This window comes from Drosophila suzukii, chromosome 3 (assembly GCF_043229965.1).
Source record: "Drosophila suzukii chromosome 3, CBGP_Dsuzu_IsoJpt1.0, whole genome shotgun sequence".
NCBI classification, from domain to species: domain Eukaryota; kingdom Metazoa; phylum Arthropoda; class Insecta; order Diptera; family Drosophilidae; genus Drosophila; species Drosophila suzukii.
In genome coordinates this window covers 65,788,970-65,804,943 of record NC_092082.1, presented here as the reverse complement: position 1 = coordinate 65,804,943, position 15,974 = coordinate 65,788,970, and the positions used below count along the sequence as shown (strand labels likewise).

Below are 15,974 nucleotides of genomic sequence, written 5' to 3'. Positions count from 1 at the left end.
ACGCATATATTACGAGCATGAGGAAACTGAGCTCTTTGCAAGTTAAGGACTCCAACGTTTATGAGAAACCCAATACTCATGATACCGAGAGGAGTGGAACGGAACTTCCTAACTATCCTGGAAAACATACTAAAATGGTGTTCACATCCTTTTCGAAAAAACTTTCTCCCCCCGTAGTCATTTTTGCAAGCATAACGACACTAATGAATTCACAACATAAAGAACCGAAGGCGTGTGCAGTTTCTTTTTATATTGCTCATCAATATAATCCGCAACATAACGAAATGTGGACCTATGAAGGTAATCACATAATATATTGGCTTCTTATAATTATAATGATTTTGTTTCATTTCCTATCATAGGTGCGGACTGCATAAAAAAGTTTTGGATACAGCTAAAGGCCAAAACTATTGCTATTTTTTATAAAGTTTGGCGAAACTCTAAAAACTCCATACACGATTTGAATATATGTGAAGAGGATAATCAAATTAATGGAAAGTGTTGTGCTTGCGATGATTACATTTTCAATGACGATCGAGAAAAATACTTTAATCAATTTACTGGAAAGTATGTTGGCCCAATTCATAAAGCTTGTAAGTTAACATACGTGTTAACTGATCCATTTTTTCCTGTTATTTTCGAGTCCTTATCGAGATCTGATATATATTTACTAGTAACTGAATTAGGCAAGGAATTAAAACCAACTCCTTCAAATAAGGACATGTATTCAGGTCTTACTTATGTTATAAGAACTAATTTTAAATTAAAATACGAACTAAAATTTATGAACTCAAATAGGTTTTTGAACATAAGTTTTAAGAAACTTGCCACATTTATGGATAAGGCACAATTTAAAAACTTTAATTTAAAATTTCAAGGGCACAAATTTGAACATGTGCCAATAAAGCTAACATTTCCACATTATTATTTAGATAGCATTTCTAAGTTAAATGAAACTTGTTTACCTCACCTACATAAATTCACAAACCCGTTAAATCAAAAGACTCTCAGTGTTGAAGATTATAATTATGCACAAGAAGTTTGGAACAAGTTTGAATGCAGGAGTATAAGCGAATTTTTGGAACTATATATGAAGAGTAAGATCCTAATTTTGGCTGACGTTTTTGAACACTTCCGAAGTGTTTGCTTAAAAATATATAAGTTAGACCCAATTAATTATATTGATGCGTCTACCATGTCTTGGGATGCAATGCTGAAATTTACCAAAATTCAACTAGACCTCATTGGTGACCCCGACAAAAGTAGATTCTTTCAAAGTGCAACGCGTGGAAGTTTAGTTAAATTTACCCCAAGTCTATCAATAGCTAATAATAAATATTTGGAAAGTTTCGATCCGCACAAACCTTTGAATTTTTTGGCCCACTTGGAGGCAGAAGGTTTGTACGATTGGGCAATGTGCCAGCCATTGCCATTTTCAAATTTTTCGTTTCTGAGTAGTAGTCAAATTGCGATGCTCGATGTTCGAAATATAACTCCAAACGGAGATTTGGGGTATATGCTTGAAGTAGACCTTAAATATCCCGCCTATCTTCACCGACGGCATCAATGTTTGCCATTCTGTCCTGAGAAAATAAATTCAAAATTAATAACTGATGTGACAGACAAGTCAAACTATGTTATTCATCTGAAACACCTTCAACTTTGTTTGGATCACGGGCTGATATTAACAAAATACATCGCGTTCTTGTTTTTAATCAATCTTGCTGGTTAAAGCCCTATGTTGAGTTAAACTTAAACGGCAGGAAATTAGCTCAAAGTGAGTTTGAAAGCCATTTCTTCAAATTAATGAATCAAGTGGTCCTTGAAAAACTAATGACTACTGTAGAAAATAAAAATGATGTTGTCTTTGTCTCACATTATCAATCTAGGCAGAAATCTGCTGGATTTAGACAGCGCATTGCTCGAGACAATTTCCATAGTGCTAAGATCATCGGTCCAAATCTAGCAGCAATTGAGTCTACAATCGATATCTCTTATGGTAAATTTATGTTTATTGGCGCGTGTGTTTCTGAATTCTCTAAATGGTTAATGTATGAACACTTCCATAACTTTCTATACGTTAAGTGTCCTTCATTAAAATTATTGTATATGGACACAAACTTCTTCGTTATTTCTTCAGAATATGATATTTACAAACTAATTAAAGAAAATCCTAACTACTTTGATACGGTAAATTACAAAAGTAACAATGTTTGTCGTATTTTACAACCTAATAACATTAAAATAGGTATATTAAAGAATAAAAATGGCAGTAGAATAATGACTTTATTTGTCGCGTTGAGAGAAAGAGGTTACACTATTTTGGTTGAGTAAATTTAAACTGTAATTATAAATAGTTGTTAAAATTGTTGCTTCAATATCAGAAAAATTGTTTTCACAATTTTTAAATTTTAAGTTATAAATAATTATATAATTATATCAAACAATAAAATTAAATATCCTTAATAAATTTGTTCCATTATTCCACCACACAAAAACCACGAAATGTAGCAGTTTGCGGATAGATATTGTGCACATAGTTGCTGAAGAAGAATTTAAGAAAATCATTTGGTTTGGGAGAAAAAACGGTGAAAGTGTTAAAGTGAAAATTGGAGCCATTGGCCATTGTATAAAAATTTTTGGATTCTTTCTCTTAAAAAATCTGATGCTCTGTATGAAAGTTATTCCAAAAACATCATTTTGGAGGACTACTTAATATGGACATTTATTTGCCAGTTTTTGGTGTTCGTCCCAATACGTTGTACTAATATAAATATCCTTTTAGTAGAACCACCAGTAAAACGACCTCTGTCGAGCTCTCCATTGGGGAATCGCCGGACTCCACCTGAACCAGCTACGTGGCAGCCAAAGCAGAAGAGGAACCACTACCAGCCATTGCCAGGATGCTGAGCGACTTCCTGCAGCATCAACGAAACACCCCGTCCCCAATGCGGCCCCCACTTCAAGGCCCATGGCATATTGGCCAGAAAACTCTGCGAAGCCTTCCGTGACAAGAGAAGGAAGCCTTAAACCCCTAATTAACATAAAAAAACATCCTTTGAACATTTCATTTATTTGCATTTCTTTGTGCACTAGGAGATTCGTCTTTTTAAAATCCTTAAACTTTCTGTTTTTCAATAAAACAAACCCAGCTGCTTGACAGTAAGACCATGCTACATGTACTGCGGATAAACTTTGAATTCTTCGGTCACACTACAAGGATCACTCTTTTTCGGCTAGTAAAACTCTTAAGCCTAGTATTCAGATCGACGAAAACCGCGAGCTAACCATAGGAGTGAGCGAGAGGCAAATACGCGGCTAACGATTTTTGTAGGGTCTGTTTTTCAGCGCGGTACTCAGATAAGCTAAGGAAATACCAGAAAAAATACCAGATTTTGAGAGTGAATTTTTGATGAACGCCGTTAGCCGCGGCCCAAAGAATAAGAAATTTAATCATTGGCGGTGATCGTGCAGAAGCGGTGGGGAATTTAAAACTTAAAAATGGAAGAAAACTACCAAAAACGGCTAAGGAATGTCAGTGCAGATGAAAAATGACGCCTGGGTTATCCCAACTTGATTTTGAGAACTCATGAGTTCTTTGAGAATAGCCTCATTTATTGTAATGATAGAGCAGATTTGATGGCTGTGCCTGATGGTAAGGTTGTGAACAAGACATCCCAGAGAGTCTGTTATAACGGCCAAGCCGGGGGACTGGAAGGCTTACGCCAAAAGGGATGGAGTACCGCGAATGTGCTTGTTCTAGAAAATCAAATCAAGACAATAACTATAGCCAATCACATTGATTACGAGAAATGGAACAATCATCAGAAAGGTGAGGCCAATGGTCCTGTTTTTAAAGTCATGGGTCAATTTCTGGGTTATCCCAACTTGAAGTTCTTTGAGAATAGCCTCATTTATTGTAATGATAGAGCAGATTTGATGGCTGTGTCTGATGGTAAGGTTGTGAACAAGACATCCCAGAGAGTCTGTTAAAACGGCCAAGCCGGGGGACTGGAAGGTTTACGCCGAAAGGGATGGAGTACCGCGAATCTCCTTGTTCTAGAAAATCAAATCAAGACAATAACTATAGCCAATCACATTGATTATGAGAAATGGAACAATCACCAGAGAGGTGAGGCCAATGGTCCTGTTTCTAAAGTCATGGGTCAATTCCTGGGTTATCCCAACTTGATTTTGAGAACTCATGAGTTCTTTGAGAATAGCCTCATTTATTGTAATGATAGAGCAGATTTGATGGCTGTGTCTGATGGTAAGGTCGTGAACAAGACATCCCAGAGAGTCTGTTGGAACGGCCAAGCCGGGGGACTGGAAGGTTTACGCCAAAAGGGATGGAGTACCGCGAATCTGCTTGTTCTAGAAAATCAAAAAGTACGAATACAGAGGTCCAAGCAGTGGCTTAAGGAGATGATCAAGTTATATATACACAGTATAAGCCTCATACTACGGATAGTAAACTGAAGACTCATATCCAAGAAATCTCAAAGAACAATGAGAACATCATGAAAAATGTGGAAGATGGAACACGAGAGATGGCCCTTATCATTAACAATGATGAGACTATGCAGTCTGGTGATTATTTGAATTATGGAAAAACCCAGGTGTTTCGTGGAAATATTCGCGAACTAGAGACAAAGAGGTGACCCAGGGTGACCTGTGCAGCTAATGATCAGGTTCCATCCATAGGGAATTTGATGTCCACCGTCACAAGCAATGCCTTAACAGTTTCTGGTAATAATCTAGTTTAGTTCAGCCCCAAAATTCGCGAAAAAATTATCCTCGACGGACCGCGAATTCTTAAGAATTTACATGAAGAAATAATGGCGCGGTCTGCCATGGTTCTCTTGTAATCGAATTTCAAAGTTGCGCGCTTTGCTATAAAAATCACCTATACAAAATATATTGTATTTTAAATGATTTTTTTAGGAATGTGCATACTGCAACACATTTTTTTGCAGAGACGCACTTATCTTTTGTTGAGACATGCAAGTTTATTGCCCCGGAGTTTAAAGGGTCAACCTTTACTTTTCTGGAGAAGAACTCGATTAGGCATTCCAAACTGTTGCGGACTACTTAAGCTTCCTACGTGAAATTTATATCAATTGGGCTAAAAATAACAACAAATGTTCATTTATAATCAGAACATTTTGTTCGGCACTAGGTGTTTGCTAGTGCAGTTTTTATGAAACTTGACTAACACAAAATTTGAAATGGGAAGAGCTGTTTCATTCAGGCACAAGCGCAGGAAAATCGTACATCTTAGCAAACCCATGAAGAGGAAAAAGAGAAAGATCCGTGAAATTCGAATCGCATTGAGTGCATACTAAATGGCTCGAGCAATGGGTCTTTTTATTAACAACACCGAATTTCCGTACTTTTTGTACATTCGCAACCAATTCTTTTGCCCTAACCCGATTAGAGAGGAGGATGATGAGAATGAGTATGAGTATTTTGTGGCCGGCCTCTCGATAGCGACATCGAATCTGGGCGCAGGGTGGTCACACGCTTATCGATAGCGATTCCTGGCAGAACACATGGTTGCTTAAAATACCAAAAAATATGGTCTGACTTGTCATGGTCACCAGAATGTTATCTGGCCGTTGACCCGGAAAATTCGAACAACGGGGACCCGGGATTCGTTAGCGAAAAGGAAATAGAGCTGCTGCGCTCAAAAGGAAAATTTTTTAGTTTCGCGGTGGACTTTCAAAAGTTATATAAGTTTGTAAAGTGTAGAGGCGGATGATATTCGAGCGGCAGCAGCGCGCTAGTGAAAACAATATAACAAGAACCATTTTTGTATAATTTTGTATTGAATCTAAAAAACCAAGTTGGTCTGGCGAATTTTTTTTGCTGACAGCTCCAAAAGTCCTGTTCAACGGATTACAATTACTGGCCCAATGTCTGACGTGATTGTTCCCCGGGCCAACAGAATATATTTGTTTGTTAATTGCCGTCGGGGAAGACCGACATGCCTTCCAAGTGGCGGCATCGGCATAAGCATTTATTATTTTTAGTATATTTAAATTATTTTATTTTGTCTGGTTCGTCTTATTTATTCTTTTAATCATCCGTTATTTTATTCTATTTATTTATTCACCAACCCATGTTTTTTTGAGAATTTACTTATATTATCTACATGTATATATTTTATCTACATTCTTATTTACGCACCGAATAATGTGCACTATACAAGTCGTTTATGTGAAAATTTTTTTTGTAAGAGATCTCTGATCCAGTACTAGCGACATTAACCTGAAGTTTCTAGGATTAAATATATTGATGTTTCCTCTTTACCAATCACTACTTGGCAGAAAAGAATCTTAGTAAGCTAAGCATATTTTTCATTAAGTAAAATATACTAAGGGGGCCGTCCATAAACCACGTGGACAGTTTTGGGGGGAGGGGGGGTTCGTCAAAAGTCCACGATTTTCCACGAGGGGGGAGGGGGGGTCGAGGTAAATGTCCACGTGGACATAGTAAAAATTTAATTGTAACCTTTATGTTTTTTATTCCCCTTTGAATTTACTATTAAACTTTTATTTATTTACCATTTTTAAAAATCTCTATAGATATCATTTTTAATAAGGAAAAAAAATTTTTTAATGAAAAAGTCCACGTGGACAAAATGGGGGGGGGGGGGGGCGGGTTAGTTAAAAATCCACGATTGTCCACGAGGGGGGGAGGGGGCTCAAAAAGTGATTAAAATTTGTCCACGTGGTTTATGGACGGCCCCAAATTATACGTTCAAATTAATATTGATTTCGACAAATATTGGTGCTGGCGGCCCTTTAATATGGAGAAGACTTTGAAAGAGCAGAACAGCAATGGTAAATGGAGTATGAATGTATATGATTTGTAATGTTTTTTTGTCCAATATAGTTGCCTGTCAAGAGGAAGAAGGTACGGTCCCAAATAAGCGGAAGAAATATGGACAATCTGCTGTATGGAAGTATTTTCACAAATCGGCTGATGGCAAGACAGCCGAATGCATAAAACGTTGTAAAACCTACCAAACAAGTGGCAATACGACAAACTTGTCTTGTCACTTAAAAGCCAATAATCCGACTTTAACAATAAGCGAAAGACGGACGCCCTCGACTCTGTCATTCATTGACAAAATATACGAAACGTCGTCGAACCGCAAACATATATTGGACAGTGCCTTATGCTACTAAATTACCTCAGACTTGCTCACAGAAAACGCAAAAAATATGATAAAAGCATGTGAGATACTGCAACTAAGACATATTCCATGCTTTGCGCATTCAATCAATTTGACTGTCCAGGACTGTTTGGCTACAGAAAAAGTTTGGCCCATTCTTGAAAAGTGTAACACATTGTTTCGTTTTTTTAAAGTAAAGAGGCCTACAAGATGGAACAGCGCTTATTATATGGTGGACAGAATATCGACCACAAAGGTTGTTATCGTAAGTGTGCTACTAAACACGCCCAAAGGGTTAAAGCCGCTAACATCTGATGAAATATCCATTCCGGAGGATTTAAAGGCAATACTTTCACCTTTTGAGCATGCAACGGTACACACATCTTCGAGTATTTCTGTGACAGTGTCTTCAGTGATTCCGGTTGTTTGTGGTATTTTATACAATCTGACAGCCATGAAAACTAAACTCCAGACTAAGGTGGGTCAAGATGTCTCAGATGACATTCTTCAAGGGGTCAATAAAAGATTGGTCCCCTATAAAAATCGTACGGTAACACGAATGACCACAAGTTTAGACCCTCGCTTCAAAAATGATTCCATTTAATTCCTCCCAAGGGGTTAAATCGTTAGAGGATGAACTGTCGCTCATCAATGCTCCCATAAAATCTTCTGCATTTTCAATCCCGCCAACACCAGAATCCACAGCAGAGTCCAACCTATTATTCAGTTTTTTACAAACTAATCAAACTCAAATATTTAAAGCGGTCGCGGGGATACCATATTGGCTTTGCGACAATAATTGAAAGCGATTAATTTGGGCCCTGCCCAAGACCCTTTGGATTGTTGGAAGCTACAAAAAGTAACAATTTAATTGGTGACCAACTTAAAATTTCAGTTTCTTCTTTCAACAGATATCAAATGACGCCGGATTCAAAACATGCGTTTTTAAATACTTCTGCATACCGGCCACCTCTACTGAAAGTGAGAGGATGTCAAGTAAAGCTGGACTAGTTGTTAGCGAGAAGAGAAGCTAGCTAAAACCAAAAAATGTCAATAAGATTTCATTTCTAAACAAAAATGATTGGATAATATAGTTTTTGTTATGTTACTTTTTTCTTATTCTTTTGAGTATAACTTTTTATTATTATTTTTTTTTTTATTGAATTGCGATTTAATTTTAATTTTTGTGTTGAACGAGTAGTGTAAGTTTCACTTTGAATTTGCAGGAAACAAAAATAGAAAACAATGGAAATCAAATAAAGGATAATTTTTAATATTGAACTTACACATTGGATTTATTTGTGGTATTGTGGTATACATTTTTCAAAATTACACCCAAAAAAAATCCAATGTATCTATTTTCAGAAAAAAACATCGATGTAGGTAAACATCGATGATTCTCCAGCTTTACTAGCTTCCAGCCATTATCTTTGCAGATGACATTAGATATTGACAATGTGCAGTACCTTAATTGTTTTTGCAGAGGAATAAATTAAAGTGGTGCTGGTTAGAGCTGGATTTCGATTCGACTTAATCGATTCATTACCGCCGACCAAACAATCGATTCTTTTTTTTTGAGAATCGATTCTTGTAGTTGAAAACTATTTTTCGTCTAGTATTTATTTACAATTTATTTCTTTTTAATTATATAAAATGTAGACAAGTTGGTGTTCGGAGACTGTTTTATATGTTTTAAGCTTTTTCTACTATCAAAACAATACACAGTGAATGTGTATATGATCGGATATATAATATCTAAACAATGAGTGTGTGAACTGAAGTTTCCTATCACTTTTAATTATTTTACTATTTTAAGCATTTGGTATTTTTAAGAAATAAATTGAATTTAAATGTTTATTTTCTTTTGTGCAAAGATTTGTATGCCCTTTCTCTTTTTTAAATTCAACCGTTTTAGCTCGATTAATCGATTAAATCGATTTATTGAAGCGAAATAATCGAGTGGATCGATTCTGTAAAGTAAAGAATCGAATCCAGCTCTAGTGCTGGTGGGAAAAGTCCATAAGTGGTTGGTCAGGGTCGATTCCACCGTTCCACAAACGCCGCTTATTTATCGCGCATCCTTTTTCCGCCACTGCGCTTTACAGCACATTTTATTCTTACAGAGCACTGCTATATTATTTGTTATCGTTATCGTTTTTGGTTCTAGGCGCCACTTCTCGCCAAACAATTCAATTCGGAAGACTAGCCTTTTCTCAAATATACATGTTCTCGCCTTCAACTTATTTAATATTGTCTCGCTCTCTATAGTACTGCAACTTCTGCTGCCAGATAGGTGTACACAGGCGTGGATTTTGAAGCTGCCAGATTGCCATGATGATAGTTTAAGGAACACTCCCGTTCGCGACGTGCAGAGACCGTCTTCTCTAATTGTTTAGTATGATTCGCACTATGTCTTTCGATTGGTTTTATTTAAATGTATTTCAATGCATTTAGCATGTTTCCAATGTTTTGATCTTTGGTTATGTATAAGCTCACTTTAGCTTTTAATTGGCTCGTTGGCCTCTACATCCTAACAATTTTCAGGAGCATGAGGATCACGAGTACTGCGGCAACAATCATTACAGTTCTTTGATTAGACTGGCGGCGGTGGTGCGAGACATAAGAATCTTTCGAGCTGATATTTGGGTCCTTAAGTACAGTTGGATAGGATAGTTGGTCGTGTTGGCTGTACACTCTGATGGCGGTTGCCCAAGCATATGGGAAAGCCTTTCCTTTGACCTGCCGTCTTCCGAAAGCTCGACACCAGATTGGATTCTGCCTTCTTTCCTCGCTTTTCTGAGTAAACCAGCATTTTGCTCCCATCCTTGTGCCGCAAGATTCTTTGTTGTCTTAAAGGTAATCTCTGCACTAAAATAATAATACGAGTTCTGGTTTTAAAAATCAATTTAATTTATAATGGTCATTTCATATGAGCCTATTAAAATTTCAAGCACGTGTCTTGCGCAACTATGTAGGTATGAATCCGAGGAACTAAAAAAAGATAATAAACCCTTTCAAAAAAGATCACCTATGGCATAAGAAATCGATGAATGAACGAAAAGTTACGATATTTTATCATTAGACGGTCGTATTTCGCGGAATAAATTAATCTATGCACAAATATAAAATGTACATAATTATTATATGATGATCCTGTCACCAGTTATCACCTCTACCGGATGGTTATTTTTTTATTGAGTCTCCGTAAAATGGACTCGGTACACATAGAAAACTATCTAAGAACATTGTTCTTGAATTGAGCACATTGTTCTTGAATTGAGAACAATGTTCTTGAATTGAGAACATTCGTTCTTAAAAACCGTGCAAGTACATTTTGGTATCAATATAAGAACGAAATGGTGAGAAGAGAAAAGATAAATTGAGTTTGTTTAACAACTTTTTGATAAGTATACACTAAGGACTGAACTAATAGTTTATTTGTACATACAATTTACTTAAATACCGCCAATTCAACTTGATTGGAGCAAAATAAAAACATTTTCAACTTAAAAATGTCGTTCTATTTTTAAGAACATTTTCAATTCAGATTAGAACGTCAAAATTTTCTCTGTGTAGGAGAGTTTTTGATATATCTGAAATGTTTTTTTATATTATTAAGCAAACATGTACCTAAAATGTTCCAAATAATGTAAGCTAAAAATATTCGAAATATTAAAATAAACATCGTGAAAAATGGTTTGTTATTGGACCACAATCAATATGTAACACGTTAATGCATATCCGCTAAGAACAGTTTCAATTTTTTTTTAACCCATTACTCGTAGAGTAAAAGGGTAATATAATCTAGCCATGACCGTATGTCTGTCCTTCCGCCCGTATGAATGCTAAGAACTCAGAAACTATAAAAGATAGAAAATTGGGATTCAGCATGTATATTTTAGAGCTTTTGGCCCAGTGCAAGTTTTTTGTCAGCAGGGCGAGGATTCCTGTTCACATAGAGAACCGCTGATCGGTCACTCTCCGAATCCGGAGGGTGAGGACGTGCAAATTCAGTTGCTCCAAAAAATTGCAAGGCAACGAAAAGCTAAATACTGTTTTAACGCTACATGTGGATTGTTTTCAGCGCCAAATGATTATTTCAAATTAATTTATGTTGAGATTTCCATTCAGGCAAGCGTACTGAAAATTGAATAAGGACTATTTTTGGCGAAGCGTCACAAGAGCTCCACAAGTTGCAATTGATTGGACCCTTCTAAGCATTTATAACACCGTTACAATGCCAATGCATTTTCATCTAAAGAAAATCTCTAAGATCCAAGAACAGAAATTACCTAATCTCGTAAAAAATACTGAATAAAAACACTGAAATATTGAATTAATTTGCGTGTGCGTTCCCATTTTCCGCTGAAGCCAGTTGTAGCGATTTGCCAATCTCTTTCTAACACGTGTATTCCTTATGGATGAAAAATTTGGTCGCTAAAGCGGAAAACACCTCTGTGAGACAAGGCTATAAAAAAAAGTTATTTAATAATTGTGTTCGTGCAGAAGCTGTAACCAAATAAAAATTAAAAAGTGAAAGGAATAAAGTCAAGAACCACGAAAAAATGCCTGCAGAAGTTCAGTGCAGATGACGAGTACTGGTAATCTAAGCTGTGGAGGGTAAGCCAGTATTGTGGGACTTGACCTACAGGAAGCAACACAGCAAAATAGTGAAAGTTCTGAGGGTGATCCAAATAAAAATCCTTTTGTTACAATTGATAGAGCAATGTTAGATATTATTCTTAAAAATCGTACAGCATCGGCGCGCACTTGAACCGGGGACCTTTCGCACCAGAGACAGACACCTTAACCATTGGTCTATCGCACAACGTTTCCCGCGGATGTTTAGTTAAAATGCCATGATAACCGATATTTGAGCGCAGTTCGAAACTCGAACAATCAAAAAAAGCTTTTATCGGTATCAAAGTATCCACGGTTGTTTTCAAAAAGACACTATTTACGGTCAAATAGAATTTTTCATACAATGTAGTATACTTTTGATACTTATTTAGGATTGATCTCAACAATTTGATCCATGTGTAGTGTCATTTTCACCCACACTTATCAAATTGACACTTAAAGATTTTTTTTGGGTGTATATTTATGCTATGGATTTCATGATTTCTTAATAACGTGAAATAAAATTTCCACCTGTTTATGCGATACGTCTCATTTCGTGTTTTTAAAAAATGTAAGCAACGCGATGGACAAAATTACATTTTATTTATACAATCGTCAAAAGCGAATGATGGCTTTACTGAAAGCGTGGTGGTTCTTGCTGGCCAGGTTCGCACACATTTCATCGAGCTTTTTGAAGTGGCTGCGCTTTACTTGATAATATGATTTTTTAGCATCCGCAGGTTAGTTTTAACTTGGTCTTTTGGCCTTTAACGAGTCTGAAAGGCTCCTGTATATCAGGTTGTTCCTCTTGGTCTTCCCATCGAGCTTTTCCAAAATGTGGTTCTCCTTGACCAGGGCAAGCAGCTCGGTCACCTCGGCGTCTGAGCAAAACGGTCTCTTAGAATTATATTTAGTTTGCTAAATATTTACATTTTTTTCCCCGAAAGCGTGCATTTATGTAAGTTTTTCACCACAGAGCTAAGTTGGTTGCGCATAACTCACTCACGTATTAAGGCTGAATTCATAGGCAACTTTCGTGTGATGTCGAAATCAAGAAACTGTGTTTATGGACACACGAATGGGGCCATCTCATGAAATGAAAGCGTGAAATGGCAATCGCAGAAACGCAGTATATGTCATTATATGTGTGCTTACATACACTGATAAAAAAAACGTAGTAAATCCAAATATTTCATATTCAACCCAAATATTTTTCGCTTTGATTTTCATCCATTGCGGTTTTTATTAAATTTAAATATGCGCATATTAACCTTTTTTTCCATATTAAATTTAAATATTTTCGGAATAGATTTTAATATTTTAAATATTTAACTTAAATATAAGCCATATTTAAATTAAATACAATGCATATTTATATTTAATACAATGACTATTTGATTTTAAATTTTAAAAATTTAAATTAAATAGTACACGTGTTTAATATAAACAGAAACCATATTAAATTCTAAAATTTTAATAGTTAAATGAATAACCGAAATATTAAAATTCAATATAAGTTGTATTAATATTCAATACTAGACATATTTATTTAAAATATGCCAATTGTAATATTAAATATGATAGGTTTTCAAATATTTTTGGTACACTAAAAAAAATTAGTACAAAAATTTTATTTTTGTTTTTTTTTGATTTTATTTAAACATACATTTTTCATAACGGCTTGCTGGAAGGTACATATTTACTTATACATATTTTACAGAGATCTGTATACAACATATTTTTTTGCATTTACATCATATTGTACATACATGTGCATTGGATGGCTTGAAAACTCTTCAATGTTTTTTAAGAACTAATACATTTTTAATTATTCCACATTCATATGCCTGCAAATGGTTGCATGTTTTAACTTCTATAGCATTACACGCTACATACACAGTTGTCAATTCATAAACGAAAGAAAGTACTTTAAACAATCTTAGAGTATTACCAATCTTAATAGCTAAACACTAATTAGTTTTGTAAGTTATCTGCGAAATAAATAGTAAGATAAAAAAGAAAATTATAGATTTCGTTTTAAAGAGATCAATCAAAATGTGAATGGTTAAAGATTTGGACCTGAAAGAAAACAACAAAAGAGCACAAAAAAAATAAATAAAAAGACAAAATCCGAATGTAGTCTGACTAAAATTATAAATTACCAATTCCGGCGCCCGCGTGTCAGCTCCATCGAAAGTTTTCACATCCTTACGCCGAGTATGGGTTTTATTCTCAACAGGAACCTCAAATATTTTATCCAGTTTTATATGCTTCGTTTTGGAATTTGTATATTTGGCATATATGTATGTTGGTTCGAGAATGTATTTGTTTGCCACTGCGAGGAATGATATAGAAAAAATGTATTATTTAATTTAAAACCTACTTTGCCGTGTTCTTACTTTTAAAAATGTATTTAATTCTACGTTTTTTACTTACCTATGACTTTGCCAGGAACGGTAAACGCACGCTGTGTGTGGGTAGATGTGTTGCAGAAAATGTACATGTGTGTGTTCGCCAGGGCACGCTCAACTTTGTTTGCGACCAAGCAACGGTAAACGCACGCTGTGGTATATGTATGTATGTGTGTGTAGCTGCACTTGAATGTACATATGTACATACGTTTCTGAGAACCGAAAAATTTAAGCCACTTTACAATTAATACAAACTTCACTTTAGTTAGATTTCTTTTTATCCACTGCGTGCATATGTATGTATGCGTGTGACCGCGCGCGCTAACTTGTTGGATTCTACGAAAGCGAAGTACGGGTGGAATAATTTGATAATTTAAATTTGACTTTGTATGTATTTATTTATGTTTAGGCTATTTAGGCTATCCCTTTAACAAAGCTCCGACACGTCCCACTTCTTTGGCTGCAATTATGAAATGGCAAGCGTCGTGCTGTGTTGAAGAAGCGGAATCAATTGTACATATGTACATATGTATGTATGGCCGAGTACAGTTCAAAGAAAAAGACAAGCCGCGATATATGTACATATGTCCTTTATGGCTTTGAATGTTACTGCCCACATACACACTTATTTATTTAAATAAACTTCACATCGATTTTTTAATAGCGCGATCAATTGTCCTTTTTGGCTTTGATACACACATTGAATATTATATTTTTATGTCGACTTCGCTTTAATAAAGGCCCGACACGTCCAACTTCTTCGGCTGCAACTTTTCAATGGCACGCGTCTTAAAGTGGTAAAGAAGAAGAGTCATTGATCAAAGCAAACGCGAAAGAATGAATGCGTGTAGCATAGAACAAGAGAAAACCGCCAAAAATTATCTTTGCGCCCTCGTTTGTTTTCTGCCCATTTACATACATTCTTATTTACATACATATGTATGCCAATTTACTTTAATGTACATATATCAATTTGTTTTTAAAAATGTGCATATAATGTTTGGTCTGAACAGTTTATGAAATAAATCTTTTTGTAAAAGAAGTCAGCTTAAAATTAAAATATTTACTTTAAATATTACCGTACTTAAAAACGGACAGGGCAGAAACTTATATTTAAATATGAAACATATTTAAAAGTTACAATAAAAATAAAATACATTTTAGTTAATAAATTTTTATGTAAATATAAAAGATATTTTCTTGGGGTTTTCTTTTATTTGATATAAACATTGAAAAACCCTTTCAAATTGACACTTTCAATATTATTATTACAAACATTTTTATTTTAAATATTAAAAACTCTAAAATAAAATAATTTGAATACTTAAAATTAATATAAAACATTTTTAATTTAAATATGGATTTTTTTAATTCTGAAAATATTAACGATAAATATAATATTTTTTAAAATAAATATACCCAAATTTAAATTAAATATGCTCTTCTTTGAATTAAATATTTTTATATTAAACTAGGCAATTTAATATGTTTCGTATTTAGTATAATGTTTTTTGTATTAAATTTAAATATGAAATATGAAATTTTGGATTCAATAGGCGCATATTTAAATTTACTATTCCATTTTTTTATCAGTGTAGGAAGAAGACAAAAAGGCAGCCCGCTAAGAAAAAGCTGCAGGAGCCATCACCAGCCATTGATTCTGGCACTCTCCACTACTTCCTGCAGCACCAGCAGTATAAGAATTTTCGCCTGGCAAAACTGTTTTTCGATCTGAGTACTAGGCTCTAGCAACAAGTTAGGTA

General features: G+C 35.1%; 1 protein-coding gene and 1 long non-coding RNA gene across 6 annotated transcripts in view; one reads left to right on the top strand and one right to left on the bottom strand.

The window, feature by feature from the left end:
* Positions 1–15,974, top strand: part of Rtnl2 — a 184,042-nt gene that overhangs the window by 24,664 nt on the left and 143,404 nt on the right. The window lies entirely within an intron of this gene.
* LOC136117132 (uncharacterized) lies at positions 13,570–15,305 on the bottom strand. Of its 5 annotated transcripts, none has more exons than XR_011604303.1 (4): positions 14,833–15,305; positions 14,237–14,423; positions 13,963–14,135; positions 13,570–13,879 (listed from the first exon to the last, which is right to left on the bottom strand). It is a non-coding gene; the product is annotated as an uncharacterized lncRNA (long non-coding RNA). The 5 variants fall into 5 exon arrangements; XR_011604305.1 differs by having other exon boundaries at positions 14,837–15,305; XR_011604304.1 differs by having other exon boundaries at positions 14,911–15,304.